General features: G+C 42.1%; 1 protein-coding gene across 21 annotated transcripts in view; it reads left to right on the forward strand.

Moving 5' to 3' along the window:
• Positions 1-258: 258 nt before the first annotated feature.
• Positions 259-22,040, forward strand: part of epb41l2 (erythrocyte membrane protein band 4.1 like 2) — a 170,782-nt gene continuing 149,000 nt past the window's right edge. For 14 of the 21 annotated variants that reach the window (XM_080192443.1, XM_080192452.1, XM_080192457.1 and 11 more), the window contains exons 1-3: positions 259-431; positions 1,913-1,980; positions 9,715-9,825. The gene's annotated coding sequence lies outside the window, so the exon portion shown is untranslated. Of the gene's footprint in view, positions 432-1,912; positions 1,981-7,639; positions 7,853-9,714; positions 9,826-16,742; positions 16,871-22,040 lie in introns of those variants that run through there. The other 7 variants (XM_080192464.1, XM_080192465.1, XM_080192463.1 and 4 more) reach the window with 6 other exon arrangements.

Genomic DNA, 22,040 nt, shown 5'->3' on the forward strand with positions numbered 1-22,040 from the left:
AGCAAGGCGTGATAAATAAATTAAAATGGGCAAGCTGTTCAATTTTAAATGTGATTTATAAGTATTATGTCATAGAAGAAATGCAAACAGAGATCTTCATGAGGATTATATACATATTTTTAAAAACGCTCAAAATAATCCAATTAAGACAGAAAGAGGGCGTTTTTTGTCACACGTCAAAATCTGGCACTGTGGCAATGTTGAGACACCCGCCCCCTTGTAATCGGTGCAATTGGAATTGCATTTTAGTGGCGGGAGGGCTCTATAGACAGGTTTGATGTACGGATATAAAATATGAAGGCGACATGGGGGCGAATTGCAGTCATGTGGAACCTCGACGACAGACAAATTTCCACGATACTTTAAAGTCCTAAGTGTTTTGCTTTCAAGTTATACGTGTATTTGGGCAGTTAATGCTGAGGGTACCGCAGGTCAATAAGCTTATCGTTTTACAATAAGCATTGTTGTCGCTTATTATTTCTTTCTTATTTTCATCTATTTCTGTTTTTCATTCTGATTTATTACGAACTGTTGAAACTATGTCATGTTAACCTGTTGCCACGAGAAGACCCGGGGGGGTGCAGCTTGGAATAAAGCTTCATTATTGTTCCAGGTTATTGGTCACGGCGTCAGAATTCAACCAACGAAACGTATAAATTAAATTCTACTGGTTGTCGAACATGTTTTTTTTATTCTTGTATTTATTTCCACTGTAAGGGCCTTTGTGACATGACAAGCAAGTCTCCTGTTTTGCTCCATTGCCCATGGGTATCAGAGACTTGGCTGTCAACGCGAATTAGCAGCGATGTGTTCTTTCACAAATCATACTTAACGTTTCAGTGCAAGCTTTAATTCGTAGCCAATGTAATATGGTTACAACATTAGATTGTTAGCTTGAGACAGAAAATATACTGTTTAATTCAGTTGTTAATTAGAGTCAGGGAAAATGTGATTTTTCCAATTTTTCACTAGTGATAAATGGTTGCTAAATTGTCGTGGGTGAAATTTTTTCACTTCGAAATAAGATTGTTTTGTATATTCGTTGTTTAATCATCACATCTTGCCACAAGTATAATTCTCTACGGTTCTTTACAGAAGTAGTGGGAATCACCAACCACAAAGTATAACTATTTTGAAAACTGTAATCTTAAGATATAAACGACAAAATAACAAGACAGCCAATGGTTTAAAATGAATTATGAATTCCGATAGGTTTTAAACTGAACTGTAATGTGGAGGAGGGGGAAACTAGTGCAAATTGAGGACTTTAATGCAGTGAGTTTGAGCACCGAATTAATTGCAGCAACCCAGATTAACGTCAAGATGCTTTAAACTGGTTTGGATTTGTTTTGGATCTCCGATTAAATCGGCATTAAGTCAGATTGTTATTTTGTTACGATCCCGTCCATGTGTTGATTTCTCAAATAAAAACAGAAAATGCTGGAAAAAACTCAGTCGGTCTGGCAGCATCTGTGGAGAAAGAAACATAGTCAACATTTTGTGTCTGGATGACCATATTTTCAGAGCTGAAAGGAAGTAGAAATGTGATGAGATTTAAACTGCTGAAGTGACGGGGTGGAACAAAATAGAAGGTCAGGGATGGGTCAGAGCTAAGGTCAGACTTAACAAAGATGTCACGGGTGCAAGACAAAGGAACTGGGGATGATGGTGTTGAAGACAAAGGGAGTGGCTAATAGCGGCATAACAGTCAGATAGCAGAAAGAACAAGAGTCAGCATTCTCTGAAAGCAAAACACAAGAACATGTTACAGACTGGCTCTGTGGGAAGAAAGGGCTGGGGTATAATACATTAAAATGGAGGATAGAGTTCATGCTCTGAAGTTGTTGAACTCAGTGTTAAGTTCAGAAGGCTGTAAAGTGTTTAATCTGAAGCTGGGCTGTTGTTCCTCCAGGTTGTGTTGGACTTCACTGGAAAATTCTAGCAGGCCAAGAACAGAAATGTGGACATGACATCCAGATGGTGAGTTGAAATGGCAAGCTCTTGGGAAGTTGGGGTTATGCTTGCGGACTGAGTGAAGATATTCTACAAAGTAGTCACCAGTCTGAGTTTAATCTCCCCAGTGTAGGGGAGACCACATTGGGAGCAGTGAGCACAGTAGACTAAATTGAAAGAAGTACAAGCGGATCGCTAGTTCTCACAGAAGGAGTGTTTGGGGCCTTGGACAGTGAGGAAGGTAGGTGCTATGCTTCCTAGGCAACTAGGGGAATTTCACAGTAACTTCACTGCGGTATTAATGTAAGCCTCACTTGTGACTAATAAATAAACTTTGGTTTTAATTTTAGTTTATTGTGGTCTTGGAAAGAGCAGAAGCCTTACCAAGCTGTGATACAACTGAAAAAAATCTTTCTATGTTGCATCTGTAGAAGTTGGTGAGAGTTGTAATGGACATGCTAAATTTCCTTAGTGCCCTGAGAAAGTAGCAGCGTTGGTGGGCATTTTGTTCACATGGAGGGACTGGGACAGATTGTTGGTGATCAGGAGACCTAAAAATGTGAAATCGGAGCACCCAGAGGAAACCCACGCAGGAGTTTTCCCCCTCCTTGTCCCTGATTGTCTCAATCAAAGTGCACTTTCCCATGTAATTGATGATTAACAGAGAAATTAACAACTCAGAAAGTAGCAACTTTACAAAGACTGATATGATGGAGAGGCTTCTGAGGGACAAGATTTACGAGCATTTGGAGAGGTTTGACATGATCAGGAATAGTCAGCATGGATTTGTCAAGGGCAGGTCGTGCCTTACGAGCCTAGTTGAGTTCTTTGATAATGTGACTGAACACATTGACGAAGGAAGTGCCGTGGACGTGGTGTACATGGACTTCAGCACGGCGTTTGATAAGGTCCCCCATGCAAGACTTCTTGAGAAGGTGAGAGGGCATGGGATCCAAGGGCCTTTGGCCTTGTGGATCCAGAACTGGCTTGCCTGCAGAAGGCAGAGAGTGGTTGTGGATGGGTCTTTTTCTGAATGGAGGTTAGTCACCAGTGGAGTGCCCCAGGGATCTGTTCTAGGACCCTTGCTGTTTGTCATTTTCATAAATGACCTGGATGAGGAAGTGGAGGGATGGGTAAGTAAGTTCGCTGATGACACGAAGGTCGGTGGTGTTGCGGATGGTCTGGAAGGATGTCAAAAGTTGCAGCAGGACATAAATAGGATGCAGGACTGGGCGGAGAAGTGGCAGATGGACTTCAACGCGGATAAATGCATAGTCGTCCATTTTGGCAGAACCAACGGGATGAACGAGTACACTATCAAGGGCAGGAGTCTTAGTAGTGTTGAAGAGCAGAAGGATCTTGGGGTCCGGGTCCACAGGACTCTTAAATCGGCCTCGCAGGTGGAGGAGGTGGTCAAGAAGACGTATGGTGTACTGGCCTTCATTAATCGAGGGATTGAGTTTAGGAGTCGGGAGGTAATGCTGCAACTTTATAAGACCCTTGTCAGGCCTCATTTGGAGTACTATGCGCAGTTCTGGTCGCCTCACTATAGGAAAGACGTAGAAGCTATTGAAAGGGTACAGAGGAGATTTACAAGGATGTTGCCTGGACTAGGAGGCATGCCTTATGAAGTTAGGTTGAGGGAGCTGGGACTCTTTTCCCTGGAGAGACGAAGGTTGAGAGGCGACCTGATAGAGGTTTATAAAATGTTGAGAGGAATGGATAGGGTGGATTCTCAGAGGCTATTTCCCCGGGTTGAAATGGTCGCTACGAGAGGACACAGATTTAAGGTGCGGGGAGGAAAGTACAGAAGTGATGTTAGGGGTAAGTTTTTCACTCAGAGGGTGGTGAGTGAATGGAATCGGCTGCCGTCAGTGGTGGTGGAGGCGAACTCGCTGGGGTCTTTTAAAAGACTTCTGGATGAGTATATGGGGTTTAATGGGATTGGGGGTTATAGATAGGTCTATAGATTGGTAGGTGTTGATGTGTTCGGCGCAACTCGTGGGCCGAAGGGCCTGTTTGTGCTGTAGTGTTCTATGTTCTATGATATCATGATTAAATGGAACAAATGATCTCAGCATTGAGAAGAAACATGGGCCTGGATAGATGGAGTTGTTGCTGATGTGTTTGATTTATTACTGTCACATGTATTAGTATATGGTGAAAAGTACATAAGAACATAAGAACATAAGAAATAGGAGCAGGAGTAGGCCATCTAGCCCTTCGAGCCTGCCCCGCCATTCAATAAGATCATGGCTGATCTGTCGTGGCTCAGTTCCACTTTCCCGCCCTCTCCCCATAACCCTTAATCCCTTCTCTTATCAAAAACCCATCAACCCGCTTCTTAAAAATATTTAGCGAGGCAGCCTCCACCACTTCAACGGGCAGAGAATTCCAGAGATTCACCACCCTTTGAGTGAAGAAGTTCCTCCTCAACTCCGTTCTAAACCGCCTCCCCTTTATCTTGAGGCTGTGCCCCCTAGTCCTACTGTCTTTTTTGAGCGGGAAGAGTCTCTCCACCTCTATCCTATCCATCCCATTCATCATCTTATACGTCTCAATGAGATCTCCCCTCATTCTTCTAAACTCTAACGAGTACAAGCCTAGTTTATTCAGCCTCTCCTCATAGCTCAATCCCCTCAACTCCGGTATCAGCCTAGTAAACCTCCTCTGCACTCCCTCCAGGGCCAAAATATCCTTGCGCAGGTGCGGCGCCCAAAACTGCACACAGTACTCCAGCTGCGGCCTCACCAATGCCCTATACAGCTGCAGCAAGACCTCCCTACTTTTATATTCAATCCCCCTCGCTATGAAGGCCAGCATCCCATTCGCCTTCCTGACCACCTGCTGCACCTGCAAGCTGGGTTTTTGCGATTCTTCTTACGTGCTGTACAGCCAAAGCATACCGTACATATGGAAAGAAAGGAGACAGTGCAAATTGTAATGTTACAGTCAGAGCTAGGGATCAACTTAATGCGAGGTAGGTCCATTCAAAAGTCTGATGGCAGAAAACCACTAAGGGGGCGGGATCGGGTTAGCAGAAAGCCCCACCCCTCTGCTGCCCATTTATCACCCCCGGCAACTGAACAAGAGTCAAGTCCAGCTTCTTCCCTGTGTCTTTCATTGCCAAATAGACAATGACCCAAGCCAGGAATCAAACCCGGGTCCCTGGTGTCTAGTTTTTATTTATTATTGTCACATGTATTAGCATGCAGTGAAAAGTATTGTTTCTTGCGCACTACGCAGACAAAGCATACCGTACATAGGGAAGGAGAGAGTGCAGAATGTAGTGTTACAGTCATAGCTAAGGTATAGAGAAAAATCAACTTCACGGAAAGTCTGATGGCAGGGAAGAAGCTGTTTAATAAGAACATAAGAAATAGGAGCAGGAGTAGGCCATCTAGCCCTTCGAGCCTGCCCCGCCATTCAATAAGATCATGGCTGATCTGTTGTGGCTCAGTTCCACTTTCCCGCCCTCTCCCCATAACCCTTAATCCCCTCTCTTATCAAGAACCCATCAACCCGCTTCTTAAAAATATTTAGCGAGGCAGCCTCCACCACTTCAACGGGCAGAGAATTCCAGAGATTCACCACCCTTTGAGTGAAGAAGTTCCTCCTCAACTCCGTTCTAAACCGCCTCCCCTTTATCTTGAGGCTGTGCCCCCTAGTCCTACTGTCTTTTTTGAGCGGGAAGAGTCTCTCCACCTCTATCCTATCCATCCCATTCATCATCTTATACGTCTCAATGAGATCTCCCCTCATTCTTCTAAACTCTAACGAGTACAAGCCTAGTTTATTCAGCCTCTCCTCATAGCTCAATCCCCTCAACTCCGGTATCAGCCTAGTAAACCTCCTCTGCACTCCCTCCAGGGCCAAAATATCCTTGTGCAGGTGCGGCGCCCAAAACTGCACACAGTACTCCAGCTGCGGCCTCACCAATGCCCTATACAGCTGCAGCAAGACCTCCCTACTTTTATATTCAATCCCCCTCGCTATGAAGGCCAGCATCCCATTCGCCTTCCTGACCACCTGCTGCACCTGCAAGCTGGGTTTTTGCGACTCATGCACAAGGACCCCGAGGTCCCTCTGCACCGTCGCCTGCTGCAGTTTTTCGCCACGTTCTGAGTCGGTTGGTATGTGATCTCAGACTTGTATCTTTTTCCCAATGGAAGAAGGTGGAAGAGAAAATGTCTTGGGTGCACGGTGTCGTTGATTACGCTGGGACTGGTGAGAAGTACTGTTTCTTGCATACTATAGAGACAAAACATACCATTCATAGAGTACATAGCGAAGAAGGAAAGGAGAGGGTGCAGAATTACAGTCATATTACAGTGATTGCTAGTGCTTAGAGAAAGATCAGCTTCATATAAGTTAGGTCCATTCAAAGGTCTATTGGATGAATTTTGTTGGTGGCACAGTGGCTAGCAGTGCTGCCTTACAGCACCCAGGTGCCAGGAATCAAACTTGAGTCATTGTCTATGTGGAGTTTGCATTTTCTCCCATGTCTGCATGGGTTTTCTGCAGGTGCTCTGGTTTCCTTCCATAATCTGAAAGACATGTACAGTGACCAAGCTAAATTCTCCCTCAGTGTACCTGAACAGGTGCTGGAGTGTGGAAACTAGGGGATTTTCACAGTAACTTCATTGTAGTAAGCCTACTTGTGACACTCATAAATAAAAACTACAGCTAAAACAATGACCAGATGTAGTATAGGAAAGAGATAAAGGATCTGGTGAACTGGTGTGCAACAATAATTTCTCCCTGAATGACAATAAAATGAAGGAGATAGTCATTGACTTCAGGAAGCATAGTGGAGGGCATGCCCCATCGACATCAATGGGGACAAAGTAGAAATGGTTGAGAGCTTCACATTTCATGGGGAGAACGTGCAAACTCCACACAGACAGTGACCCAAGCTGGGAATCGAGCCCAGGTCCCTGTCAGGCAGCAATGCTAACCACTGTACAAAGGGGGTCACGGATGAAGCCCAGTCCATCATTCGAACCAGTCTCCTATCCACTGACTCTGTCTACACTTCCCGCTGTCTTGGAAGAGCAGTCAGCATAACTAAGGACCTCATGTACTCTGGACATTCTTCCACCTTTTTCCATCGGGAAAAATATACAAACGTCTGAGTTCAAGCACCAACCGACTCAAAAATAGCTTCTCCCCTGCCATCAGACTTTCCATGAAGTTGATTTTTCTCTATACCTTAGCTATGACTGCAACATTACATTCTGCACTCTCTCCTTCCCTATGTACGGTATGCTTTGTCTGCGTAGCGCGCAAGAAACAATACTTTTCACTGCGTGCTAATACATGTGACAATAATAAATAAAAACTAGGCACCAGGGACCCGGGTTTGATTCCTGGCTTGGGTCATTGTCTATTTAGCAATGAAAGACACAGGGAAGAAGCTGGACTTGACTCTTGTTCAGTTGCCGGGGGTGATAGATGGGCAGCAGAGGGGCGGGGCTTTCTGCGAATCCGACCCCGCCCCCTTAGTGGGTCTGTCGTTACCGCTGGGCTCCGCCCCCTCGGAGGGTCCGTCGTTACCGCTGGGCCCCGCCCCCTCCGTGGGTTTGATGTCAGCGGCTCAGGCCCCGCCCCCTCAGTGGGTCGGATGCCGCCGCTGGGCCCCGCCCCCATCAAGTGGGACTGATGTCACCGCTGGGCCCCGCCCCCTCGCCGTCGTGGAAGCTGTATCGGTTTAGCGCGCGCTCGAGGGAAATTTCAAGTGTGGAGAGTGAGTGAGTACGCGCGCGGTGTGTTTACTGCTGTCGGCATCGCAGGAGAGAGAGAGGGGGAGACGGAGCGACCCCCCCCCACCCGACTTCGGGCGCGAGGGCAGTCAGATTCTCACAGCAGTAACGGCAGCACCGCCACCGGCTGAGTGCAGGTAACCGGCGCGGCGGCAGAGTAGGGGGCTGGCGGCTGAAGTGGAGGACGGCGTGTCGGTGATGGGGCATTTGAGAGAGTGCGGTGGTGGCGATGCTGCCCGTACGGAGCCCAGTCTCTCCGGGCTGATGGTGGCGGATTTTACTCCCTTCTGTCTCTGGCACCAGCGCTGGCGCCATTTTGAGCGCAGATCCCTGATTTTTAGTGTTTTTTTTCCTATTTCATATTTCCCTTCGCTTCCCCCCCAAACCCCTCCGCCCATCTCCCCCCACTGAAATGGGTGATTTAGGGTTCCGTGTCTTTCATCGCCAAATAGTTAAAAAAAAGGGAAATGAACACCCTAAAGAGTGTGCTCCCACCACCCAATTCCTTCCTCCATCAGATTTATGTTTACAGAGGGAATGCAGAGTTTCTTTCTGTCTAAAGTCTGTGTTAGTTGTTTTTCTCTCTCAGCAGATTGCTCTGCTCTTGCTGCTGGCTGTGTAACGGTGTCTTGTCAGTAGCGGCATTTCGAGTAGTCAGTCATTCAGTCCGCTTTTTAAAGACCCGCGGCTAATGTTTACTTCGCCCACACTCACACCGAGATTTTGCAAAACACGATTATTTTCAAAACAACTTTATTTCATTGAAGATTTTCGACTTTTGTTTTGTTCTGTGTGTATTTTTAAGTTCCGTGTTTACTGTTTTGATTGGACTATGCAACAGCTTGTATGTGCAGATTTACTGAAGCGCAAAAAAAAGCACCGGATTAAAAGAATCCTTTTCTGGTGGGTGGGTGAGGTTTAACTCGAGTAGTAAGTAAAAAAAAAGTGTATTATCTCTAATGTGTCTGTCTTCAAGTGTGTGAATCCGATCCTATATTTTTCAAGAGACCAGTTGACTCCAGAGTGAGTCTCCTCAACTGCACTGGACGTTTCATCAGTCACATGTAGCTATTTGGTCCAAGCAACTTGTTGCATTCAGATTTTGGGTTTTGTCGTCCCGTGAAAGTATTCCTCAAAGACCTGCGTTCATTCTTTATTGCCACGTTTACCGCATTCGGTTTTAAATATTGAACCCACTTTTTGTTCCGCCCTGAAACCTTCTTAAATTTAGTTCATATTTTGCAGTGCACCCATCTGCTGTTTAACAACACGCTTTCATTTCGAATATAATTTTGTACACGGGCTGAGACTAAGAAGCGATACGTTCAGCAAAATACGATAACCGGTTGAGGGGTAAAATGACGTTTTATAGCAGAAGGCACTCGAGACTTTTTTATGACTATAGATGTTCATGTATACGCTCATGCATTTATAGAATCGTTATCCTGCTTCTAATTTTTTTTGGTTTTGTTTTAGCAGCATCAACTTGTTCTTGTATAAAGGTTTTAACACAATGCGACTTAAATAATTTCACGGGGCGGGAGGGAAAGGCTAGAAAGGTAAAAATGAAAGCGACAGGAGCTTTTGAACAGTCGAGAAGCTGGTTAAAGATGATCATGGCAGAAGGGCTTGGAAGAATCTGCCCCACTGCAGCTTTAAAGTTCAGAAACTGAATGATTTGGAAGGATAGAAGAGGAGAGAGCGCAGCAGACCGGAGTCAGAGGGGCGGCAGAGTGGCGCCTGACAGTGCTTAGGGACCCGGGTTCAATTCCAGTCTTTGGTGACTATGTGGAATTTGCATGTTCTCTCCTTGTCTGCGTGCTCTGCCTCTGGTGCTCCGGTTTCCTCCCACAATCCGAAGATGTGCGAGTTAGGTGGATTGGCCAAGCTGAATTGACAAATTTAACCCACCATTTTATTTCAACTAATTTAATTTGATAATGTTATCTTCCAGTTCTGACGGCTGCTCAATGCTTGAAATGTTAATTTGTCTCCACAGTTGCTGTCCAGCCTGAGGTGTTCCAGAATTCTCTAGTCAAACTTTCATTGTATCTGGATTTCTGAATTTGTACCACTAGAAATTCACCTGATGTTCCATTGTCTGTTACAGGTACAATTAGGAAAGTTGTTGATTTTGTGATGAAAGTGTCAAAAGTATTTCATTGGGCCAACGTTAAAGTATATTGGTATATGTGGGATTTTCCTGTCATAAGACCATAAGATAAAGGAGCAGAATCAGGCCGTTCAGCCCATCGAGTTTCCACCATTAAGTCATAGCTGATATAATTCTCATCCCATTCTCCTGCCTTCCCCCTGTAATCCTTGATCCCCTTATTGATCATAGATATATAGTATTCAAGCACCAACTTAGACCAATAGTTGAAGCTCAGATTTCAGAAACATAGAACTCTTCATGTTGCTTGACAAAAACTGTTCAAAGTCCTGATAAGGATGGAGTTCTGAATAGTGATGTTAACAGTTAACATGTTCAGAACATAAATTTTAAAATTCAAGTACTTTAACCTGTCGGGGATCCAAGAAGTCTATACTACCATTGGATTTCTGTATTTATTGACTTGCCTTCCTTCTACTTTTTGTTGTCTTCTGTATAACATGTGTAATGTTTATTTTATTTTGTGTATTTGCCAGTGTCCGGGAACTTAGATGGGTTTTCCTGGATGTCTGAGCATCTGCAGGGGAACCCTGTACAAAAACTTTTGAAAACCAGTTATTTAGAGTGAGTAGGAGGAAATACTGCTTTCAACATTTACATCAGTCTCTGGTTGGTTTAGCAAGTGTCCAGCAGAGCTAAATGGAGCCTGTGAACACCTTAGAAATTGGGGTTGACATTGCATAAATCATTAAATCCAAGCAAGATTGCTTCAGGGTATCGCTCCTTAGCTCTGAAATCAGGTTGGGCTCTGATTTTGTGCTTGCAGCAAATGTGCATAAATACATCCTAATTATATCCCTGACAACACTAAGCTCTACAATTAGAAATTTGGAATTGTAGCTATTTTACTCTGATACAAATGGTTTGAAATAAAAACTAATTTTAAAGAAATGTTTATAGTTACTAGATTTGCTCAGCATGTACATGACTGGGCCCAATTATTCAAAACATGAGAGGAAAATAATGTCATTGTAGCTTGTCATTATGCAATGCACTGTTCTGCTGTGCAGTTTAGGTCCCTTACACTCTATTCTTTCATTCTATCTTCACCTTTCAACATACCTATCTCAAAATATTAAAATAGACTTTTTAAGAACAATTATTGAATGCTAGGAACAATAGTTGAAGGTGCTACTTAATGTTTTCTTTTGTTACTGGTATTTTTAATTTATATTTCAGTGGTAGTGTCATAACTGTTTGAAAAGTCAGCTGAGAACAAGCTTAACTATCCATTTTCGTATATTGAATATTCTCTTTGAAGGATAATTAAGTGACATAAATAGTTGGTTTACAATGCAGCAATGGCAGAAAAAGATCCATGTCTGATCTCATACTGTGCTAAAGAGATCGATTTATAGTAAATGCCAACAGCTACAAAGTATAAGAACAAAAGAACATAAGAAAAAGGAGCAGGAGTAGGCCATCTAGCCCTTTGAGCCTGCCCCGCCATTCAATAAGATCATGGTTGATCTGAAGTGGATCAGTTCCACTTTCTCGCTTTCTCTCCATAACCCTTAATTCCCTTGTCTGTCAAAAACCTATCTACCCGTGACTTAAATATATTTAGCGAGGTAGCCTCCACCACTTCAACAGGCAGAGAATTCCAGAGATTCACCACCCTTTGAGTGAAGAAGTTCCTCCTCAACTCCATTCTAAACTGCCCCCCCCCCCCCCCATCTTGAGGCTGTGCCCTCTAGTCCTGCTAACCTTTCTAAGCGGGAAGAATCTCTCTACCTCTACCCTATCCATCCCTTTCATTATCTTATACGTCTCTATAAGATCCCCCCCTCATCCTTCTAAACTCCAGCGAGTACAGACCCAGTCTATTTAGTCTCTCTTCATAGTCCAACCCCCTCATCTCCGGTATCAGCCTAGTGAACCTCCTCTGCATTCCCTCCAAGACCAAAATATCCTTGCGCAGGTGTGGCGACCAAAACTGCACACAGTACTCCAGCTGCGGCCTCACTAGTACCCTGTATAGTTGCAGCAAGACCTCCCTACTTTTATATTCTAACCCCCTCACTATAAAGGCCAGCATTCCATTTGCCTTCTTGATCACCTGCTGCACCTGCAGACTGGGTTTTTGCGACTCATGCACAAGGACCCCCAGGCCCCTCTGCACCATAGCATGCTGCAGCTTTTCGCCCTTTAAATAGTAATCCCTCCTACTATTATTTCTGCCAAAGTGGATAACCTCACACTTGCTAACATTATACTCCATCTGTTAGGTCCTTGCCCACTCGCTCAGCCTATCCAGTTCCCTCTGCAGACTTTCCACACCCTCCGCACAATTTGCTTTTCCACTCATCTGTGTCATCAGCAAATTTCATTACCCTACACTCAGCCCCCTCCTCCAGATCATCTATATAAATGGTAAATAGCTGAGGCCCCAGCAACGATCCCTGCGGCACTCCACTAGTCACCAACCGCCAATCAGAATAGCACCCGTTGATACCAACTCTCTGCCTCCTATTAGACAACCAATCCTCTATCCACGCTAACACCTTACCCCCAACTCCATGCAGCCTAACATTCTGAAGCAACCTTTTGTGAGGCACCTTATCAAACGCCTTTTGAAAATCGAGAAACACCACCTCCACTGGTTCCCCTCTGTCTACCGCAGTAGTCACAACCTCATAGAAATCCAATAAATTCGTCAAACATGACTTCCCTTAATGAATCCGTGCTGCATCTGCTCTACCAAACCATTCCTTTCCAGGTGCCTCGCTATTTCTTCTTTGATGACGGATTCAAGCATTTTTCCAACTACAGACGTTAAACTAACCAGCCTATAATTCCCTGCCTTTTGTCTGCTACCTTTTTTAAACAGCGGCGTAACATTAGCCGTTTTCCAATCTTCCGACACTTCCCCGGAATCCAGCGAACTTTGGTAAATTTTGGTGTTATCTAACATTTGTTTGTGTTGGCATGTTGAACAACGTGTATAGCTAAAGCTGAATTTAGTTAAAAAATTTTGGTCCCCTAGACAATTAACTGCTCCTTGGCTTCCATTAGTGACAATCTTCATTTAGGTTTGCGATGTATCTGGTTTCACAAAAGCAGTGTCTTGGTTTCCTCTGTTTCACATTGAATGGAATTGGTTGCCCCTCTGTTCCTTGAAGTTGCTCTACATCACTTTCTAAGCACAATTATTGAAAACTAATTATCAAGGCTCCTTGCTCTTCCCGATTTGAATCACGGTATTATAGAATGATTGCAGCATTGAAGGAGACCATGCTTCAAACTGTCGTATCAATACATATTCAGACGCTTCATTTCCGACTTAACCTCGTCTTTCCATCAGTTACTTTGCCATACATCTTCCTCTGGTTCTTGAACCTTCTGATGTGGATATGCTGGCGTAGGACTGGGGTAAACACAGTAAAAAGTCTGACAACACCAGGTTTAAGTCCAACCGATTTATTTGATAGTAAACTCACCAGCTTTTGAGGTTTCCCTCTTCTTCAGGTGAATGGTCCATTCACTTGAAGAAGAGGGAAACCTCGAAAGCTTGTGAGTTTACTATCAAATAAATCGCTTGGACTTAAACCTGGTGTTGTCAGACTTTTTACTGTCTTGAACCTTCTACCAGTGAGAACAGTTTTTCCGCTATCTACTCTGCTTAAACCCTTCATGATTTTGAACACTTAAGTCTCTCAATCTTTGAGAAAGAACAGCCCCAGTTTCTCCAATCTATCCATGTAATTGAAGTCCCTCATCTCTGGAACTAACCTGCCCCTGGCCTAAAGCCTTCGCATCGTTCCTAATGTGCAGTGCCTAGAATTGGACACTAGTTGAGTCTGAACCAGTGTTTTGTAAAGATTAATTGTAGCTTCGTTGTCTTTGTATGCCATGTCTTTGTTTATAAAGCCCGTGATCTTGTTTGATCTTTCACACTGTCTCAACCAGCCTTGCCACTTTTAAATGATTGATTCACATGTACCTCAATGTCACTGTTCACCTGTATCTCCTTTAGATTTGCAACCTTTATAATACCACTCCTTTATTCTACCAAAATGTCACTTCTCTGTTAAATTTTATGAACCAAATATCTGCCCATTTCACTTTATTGTTGAAGACTTGTTAATTGTTTGGTATGAGTGTTATTTGCCTCTTTTCAGTCCCAGCCTGAATATTTTCCAAGTCTTGCTGCATTTGGACATTGTTGTATATTTAATGACAAGTGAAAGTGCCAGGTTAAAAATGAACAGTCTTTGTTTATGGTGTGCGATGTCTTCCATGGCTGCTGCTGCTTTCTCTGATTCCCATGCTATGTCTTTTGATGTCACTTCTGAGTGCATATATTGCTACAGCAGGTCTTTACAATGAGGTATTGGAAAAAAATACAGACATTGACTGCTTCAGTCAGCAATTGCTCAGGAGCAATGAATGACACATCTGTAAACTCCTCGAGTGTCTCTTAGTTATCAGACTGCTTAGCTGACGTTCAATACTGATGAGCAGAAATGTCCTCTAATGTAATGTTGGGAAGAGTAAAACCATTGTTTACAGTCCCTGTTCTAAACTTAATTCCTTAGCTACTGATGCTATCCCCCTCTCTGGCAGCTATCTGAGACCAAACTAGGCAGTTTGCAACCTTACTATTATACTTAAGCTAGACGGGGCTTCTGGCCATATACCTATATTATGATGAAGGCTGTCTGTTGCTGCCTCCATAACATCATCTGACTTTGCCCTTGCCTTAGACTAAGTGCACCAGTAGTGCTGGCTGCCCTCACCCATTCATTAGTTGACATTGCTGCCTCACAGTGCCAGGCACCATTTAATTCCAGCCTTGGGTGACTATCTGTGTGGAGTTTCCATGTTCTCCCTTACCTGTGTGAGTTTCCTCTGGGTGCTCCATTTTCCTCCCATAATCCAAAGATGTGCCAGTTAAGTGGATTGGTCATGGTAAGTGTGCAGTGTTACAGAGAGAGGACAGGGGAGTGGGGCTAGTTAAGATGCGCTTCATGGAATCATAGAATTCCTACAGGTAGAAAGAGGCCATTCAGCTCATTGAGCTCTTTGCTCTTTTGGAAAGTCAGTACAGACTTGATGTGCTCTTTTGGAAAGTTTGTACGGACTTGATGGGCCAAATGGCACCTTTCTGCACTGTTTAGGGATTCTGTGCTTCTATGGTACCCTCTATTAACGTAAGGTAATCCAAAACTATGCTGCTCGTATTCTAACTTGTGTCGATCCCATTCATTTATCCCCTCTGTATTTGCTGATCTACATTGGCTCCCAATCAAACAATATTCAATTTCAACATTATCTTCCCTCTTTTCAAATCCCTCCATGGCTTCCCCTCTCCATATTTCTATAATCTCCCCCACCTTCACCATGCTGTGAAATATCTGCACTCCTCATTCCGACCTCTTTATCATCCTTGATTTGAATTAATCCACCGTTGGTGGCCATGTCTTCAGTTGAGTCTAGGCCCCAAGTTCTGGAATTCCCTCTCTGCTTGTTTGCCTCTCTATTTTGCATTTTTTAAAGACTTTGCTTAAAGTCCATTTCTTTGACCAAGCTTCTGGTGATCTGACTTGATATTTCCTTCTGACTTAATGTAATATTTCGTTTGGTACTTCTGTGAAGTCCTTTGGGGTGTTTTATTACATTAAAGGTACAATATAAATACAAGGTGTTGTTTTCTTTAGGTTAAACAAATGTACCATAACCTGGTTGAATGTTCACTGTAGCTTTGTGGCATTTGTTGCAGGAAGTGAGTTGGTTGCTTTGCAGCATTTGTTTCTTCTATGTTAGAGTTGTGGTTAAAAGTTTTAATTTTTTCAATTTAAGCAGTTTCCTGCAGTTGCTCTGAGTTTTATGTTTATATATTTTGGGTATCAGTTATGTTCAGAATTATTTGAGATTCATTGTTTAGGAGTAGTTGCATTCTGTTTGAGTATTAAAGGTTACGGAACTAGAATTTTAAATAAGAGCTTCCAATTTTCCCAAATGTATGTTGTCTAAGTTGTGAAGCAGGTGTGTTGTACTATGTCTTCACCATAGTAGAAAATCTGGCACTGGACATCATGCTGTGTCGATAGAACAGGCATTGTTATTCCTTGCCTAGTGTCTGTCAACTGTTACTCAGTTGATAGCATTCTTGCCTCTGAATTATTAGGTTTTAGGTCCAAGTGCCGCCTTGTGTTTCAGTACACAACTTAAGCTGACACACGTGCTGTACTAAGGAAGCACTGCACTGTCTTTTGGATGAGACCATAAACCTCCATCTGCCTGTTTGAATACACATAAGATCCCATGGCATTATTTTGAACAGCAGGGATGTTCTCCCTGGTAACATGGCCAATATTTGTCCCTCAATATCACGAAACCAATTTTTTTTTGTTGCTGTTACATTGCTGTTGTGGGAGTTTGCTGTGTGCAATGTTTGTTGTGTTTCCTATGTAACGGTGTGTACACCTCAAATGTACTTAATTGGCTGTTAAGTGTGTTGAGTTGTTCACTGGTCATGAAAAGCACTATTTAATTGTAAGTCCTTGTAGATATACTTGTATATTTGCAAATTGGTATAAATTGTTTCAGCTTTTTGTTCGGCAATGCAAGTCTTAGAGGAGTGGCTACAACCTACAGATAGGTAAACATTGCGTAACAAAACAATGCTCGTCCACCAGTAAAGAAAAATAGTGCAAATTCTGGCTTGTAAGCCACATAACTGAGATGATTTTGCATTAGCAGTAAATATGCCAAACTTGAGTATCTAATGACCACTTTTCAGTCCAGAAGCAACACATTATCGGCTATATTTTAAAATTTATTAGCTGCTGCTTAAATGGAGTCTTGAAAATAGAGTAATAACAGTTTATTCAAAATGTTTCTTCCACCAGTGGATTCCACCTAAACAGTCTTGGCATCAACTCCTGTTTAAAATGTTTAAATTGAAAAGTTGAATCTCAGGAACCTAATCTGAATGGCAGCATAATAGAACATTACATGAAAAGGCAACTCAGCTAATGTAAGTGTTGTCAGTATCTTGATTTGAAGGGTTGTTAACTTTTACCAAAATTCACTGCATATATGTCTGTGTGGTTTTGTAACGGACGCAGATGTAGTAAATTACTTCTGGGAATGTTTCATTGCATGTTTTACCATATTGTGGTGTACACGCAGGCATCTTTGAATTTTGGAGATACAAAATTAGAATTGTCCCACAACCCTATGTTTTGTGTGGTATTGCCAAGAGTGGATAAAAACGTCTGCTTAAGCAGTTTTAAAGAGGGAACCTACACATTGTTGATTTAATGTAGAATGGTTTCTTATGCCATCAGTTACCAATAAATTGACTCAGTTATCCAATTGATGTCTGTGTGGACTAGCTTTACTGATTCATTTACTTTTGACTTTAAACTGGGCAGTGGTTTTACTGTAATTATTATGCCCTATGTTTGGGTGTAGGTTTAACAAGTGGCATCTTATGCATTTTGCTTTATTCAGTTTTATTTAAGTTGCTAGTTTACCCACCAACGTAATCACATTTTTACAGCTGTGCATGTTCTTGCTTTGGCTTTTAAGGCAAGGCAGCAAAGGACACTTCAATTTTAAACAGCTGTGTTAAATTGTACATTCAGATTGCTGCACACAAGGCTATTTAGTATCATGTTTATTCCATGAAATAGTTGCATTTTCAAGTATAATAAACAATGTCCTGAACAAATTTGATTTATATGGCTAATGTACTTGGGAGCTTCCCATATGATAATAACTGGCCAGTTTGGTATTTGTGCCATAGAAGTTGGAGAATGGAGGATTGAGAAATTTGTTGTGAAGGATAATATTTGTCTAAAGTTACTTTTCAAGAAGAAATCAAATGGAAAGAACATATAATCATAGCTCCCATTACCTGATAATGTGAAGCACTCAACTATGTTTTTACTCAGCTCTAGCGTCTCCTGGGTAGTGTTATGATGTTCGGTTGCTTTGTATGAATGTATACATTATAGGTTCATACAACATGGCAAGTTTAATGGCGCATATTGTCAACATATCAATGATTAATTTAACCAACACATTAGTCAGATGCTATTAAGATGGTCATGATGTGCTTGACGAGTGAGGTTTGATTGGCCCAAAATAGAGACGTCCTATAGGGTCACTGTCCATTTTAGATTTGGTGTTGTACAGTGGCCATAATTAACTGTGTTTTCACCCCTTCCCTACAGCCCCCACTTTATGGTGATTTATTGACCCAGGAATTACTAAACATGTGTGCTGAGTGCACTGAAATGGAATTATTCCCCCTCACCCTTTGTATTGTATTATTTTCATGTAGCAAATTGATGGTGTGGTGACATCAAGTGGACATCTGGGACCTCATAAATTTCCAGTCCAATGATCTGTCGTCTTGACCAATTAAATTTAAGTGTAGAAAAATGAAGAGAGCAAGCTTAAGAAAGAAATAGGGTGATTGGTGTCAAATTACACATAGAAGGGATATAAAGGAAGAAAGAGTGTTAAGGCAAACAGGAAAGAAAAATAAAAAAAAGTTCAAAAAAATCAATTTCTCCCCATCTCTAAGGAAGCAAGACTCCTTATTGTTCTCCATGAAAACTTATACGTGGGAAATTAGAGAACAAGATCTGCTTTAACAAAACCAGAAGCATACACTATAATGGAACCTTTGGGAAATCTAATTTTGGCCAGTAATACTACCAACTCAAAACTCTCAATGCATCACCAACTAACATTGCACAATAAAAATGAATGCAGGAATCTAAATGTGTAATATAATTAACCTACATGATTGGTGTGAAGATTCAGAGGAAACCTGTAATTAACCTAATCCTTACATCAGCACCCACCTGTAATGACACCAGGCTGAAAGAAGAAAAGTTCCAGTTTCCAAACTTAGTCACTCTGTGTGATTGATAATGTCTAAAGTACTATGGATTAATGATCAGTTATTAATTGACACAGTCCCAGGAGACCCACTAAAGAACAAAACAGGTTGTGTATATTGACAAGAGCTCCAAACACCACTGAAGCAGTGTAATCAACTTGATCAGTAGACAGCCAGTATGACGCCGTGCTAGCGTGACAGCTGCTAAAATTACCTTGGTAACCGGGTAACTACATATGTATTGGATTCTTCTTCCTCCGGAGTTTCTGTGACGTGTAGAATTGAAAAACTATATACATGAACCTACGCAGTTGTGCTATTGCCATTGGCAGTTGGTGACATTTCTGTCCTGTCTTGTATGTCTTCAAACCATCTTTTTCTCCTTGATATTTGGACTTTTGTTTGATCCAGCAGAATTATATTGCCTTGGTTTCTTTTTCCTTGGGCAGTCTTAACATTTCTTTTCTGCTACTGGTGTTCAGTTGTAGCTTTTCAATGATCCATTAGTTCTTCTTCTTCACCTGACCTTTTATAAAATGTAAGATCCAGTGAGACCTGAAGGCATGCTGGAATCCATTGCATCTCCAGCTGACAGGTCTTTTTCCTGTAAAAAAAAGTGTTTTTGTTATTGAGATTGACCAAATTCAAATCTGAGAGGCACTATTATAGTCCATATTGGCAAGCATTGTGGTGGAATAGGTGTAAGGAGAGTAAAGTGCAGCACCAACTCTACTAGCTAAGTAGCCATTGCTTCGGGCAATTAAAATTGCACATATTGGTTCCATACTGTTGTCACATGGCTTATTTTGCGTATTTGCAGCTATTTACTATAGGATGGATTGAATTTCTCAGTTTAGTTTAATGGTTCAATTATATTTGTGTATATTGCTGTTATCAATTGTGATTAACCTACAGTTGTCAGTTTTTCATAATTAATGATCTGGTTGTCAGCAGACAAAATCAATAATTGCACTGCTAGAGGCTTTTTATTATCTGAATGGATATAATATGAAAGTGATCCCTATTATCTATTTTTTTAAACTGCGGTTTTATTCCTAAGTAATATCTTTCGCTTGATGTTTTGAACAACTGACTTGTGCTTTCTTTCCCAAGCCCCACCACACTCTTAATTGATTGAAATTAATGGTAGCAGCCTCTCATCAGCTGAGGAACAAAGTGTCTCATCTTCTTTGTGAAAATTGCCCTCAGTCTTGACTAAGGGTAATATAATGGAAAATCAACTAGTGCTTCGCTAACGGGTTCCGCCTGAGTAGGATTGGGACTGATGTCCTTGGGGCAGGTACTTGCGAGAGTGGTTGGGGAGGGCTTAAACTAATATGGCAGGGGGATGGGAACCATGGCAAGGATTCAAAGCGGGAACTAAGAACAAGAGGAAACAACAGTAAGGAGAATAAGGAAAGTGGTAGGCAAAGAAATCAAGGGCCAGAGTCAAATAAGGATTAAGCGAAAAATAGTAGGAAAAGAACCGTTTAAAGTTCCCACTTTCAGATTTTGTGCTTGAATGCTCAGAGCATTCAAAACAAAATGGATGAATTAGTTGCACAGATAGATGTAAAGGGCTAGGATATAGTTGGCATTACGGAGACATGGCCCCAAGGTGAGCAAGGATGGGAGCTAAACATTGAGGGCTATTCAAAGTTTAGGAAGAACAGGTGGAAAAAAAATGTGGTGCATTTGCACTGTTGATTTAAAGATGATGTTGATACGATGTTGAGGAAAAATATTGGCATAGACCATGTAGAATCTGTGTGGGTTGAGTTCGGAAACAACAATGGGCAAAAATCATTGGTGGTGGAGGTAGTGGTAATGCTGGGAAAAGCATTAGATGGGAATCAGAGATGCATATGTTAAAGAAATATGTGATTATGGGTGACTTTAATCTGCATATAGATTGGGAGAGCAAAATTAGTCTCTGTTCAAAGGAGGAAGAATTCCTGGAGTGCAGCCTTCACAAGGAAGCCATGAATAAAGTGTCAGATGTGCTGAGAGAAGCATGTTATAGTGAGGAGTTGAAAGAAATCAGCATTATTAGATAAGTAGTTTTGTGGAAATTGATGGGATTGAAGGTCGATAAATCTTCGGGTCCTGATAATCTTCATCCCAGAGTACTTATAGAATTGGCCCTGGAAATAGTAAATCCATTGGCGGTTATTTTCAAAAATTCTTTGGACTCTGGAATAGTTCATGCAGATTGGAGAGTAGCTAATGTAAGCCCACTATTCTAAAAGGGAGGTAGTGAGAAAACAGGGAATTATGGATCAGTGAGCCTAACGTCAGTACTTGGGAAGTGGCTAGAGTCTATTGTAAAGAATTTCATATATAGGCATTTGGAAGGCAGATAGAGTCAGCATGGATTTACGAAAGGGAAATCCTGCTTGATGAATCTATTGGAATTTTTTTGAGGATGTAACTAGTAGAGTTGACAAAGGAGACCCAGTGGATGTGGTTTATTTAGACTGAGGCTTTTGGCAGGGTCTTACCTAGACTACTATGTAAAGTTAAAGCACATGGGATTGCAGGTAATGTCTCAATGGATAGAAAGCTGGTTAGCAGATAGGAAGCAAAGAGTTGACATAAATGGGTCTTTTTCTGATTGGCAGTCAATGACTAATGGGGTTCCGTAGGGATCTGTGCTAGGACCCCAACTGTTCACTTTATATATTAATGATTTGGATGAGGGAACTGAATGTATTATCTCCAAATTTGCAGATGACACAAAGTTGCGTGGGAGAGTGAGCTACGAGGAGGGTGCAGAGATGCTTCACTGTGACTTGGACAGCTTGTGTGTGTGGGCATGTGCATGGCAGATGCAGTATAATGTGGATAAATGAGGTTATCCACTTTGGTAGCAGTAATAGGAAGAAAGATTATTACTTGAATGGGTGTAAGTGGAAAGAGCTTTGTGCATCAGTCGCTGAAAGTAAACACGCAGGTACAGCAGGCAGTAAAGAAGGCAAATGGTATGTTGGCCTGCATAGCGACAGGATTTAGATAGAGATGTTTTGTTGCAATTGTATAGGGTGTTGGTGAGGCGATACCTGGAATATTGTGAGCTGTTTTGGTGTCCTTATCTGAGAAAGGATGCCCTTGCTATAGAGGGAATGCAATGAAGGTTTACCAGGCTGATTCCTGGGATGGCAAGTCTGTCATATGAGGAGAGACGAAATTGGTTAGGAGTAAATTCACTGGAATTTAGAAGAGTGAAGCGAGATCTCGTAGAAACTTACAAAATTCTAAATGTTAGGGTAGATTCAGAAAAATGTTCCCA

The sequence above is a fragment of the Carcharhinus amblyrhynchos genome, chromosome 7 (assembly GCF_965287045.1).
Source record: "Carcharhinus amblyrhynchos chromosome 7, sCarAmb.v2.hapA, whole genome shotgun sequence".
Lineage (NCBI taxonomy): Eukaryota > Metazoa > Chordata > Chondrichthyes > Carcharhiniformes > Carcharhinidae > Carcharhinus > Carcharhinus amblyrhynchos.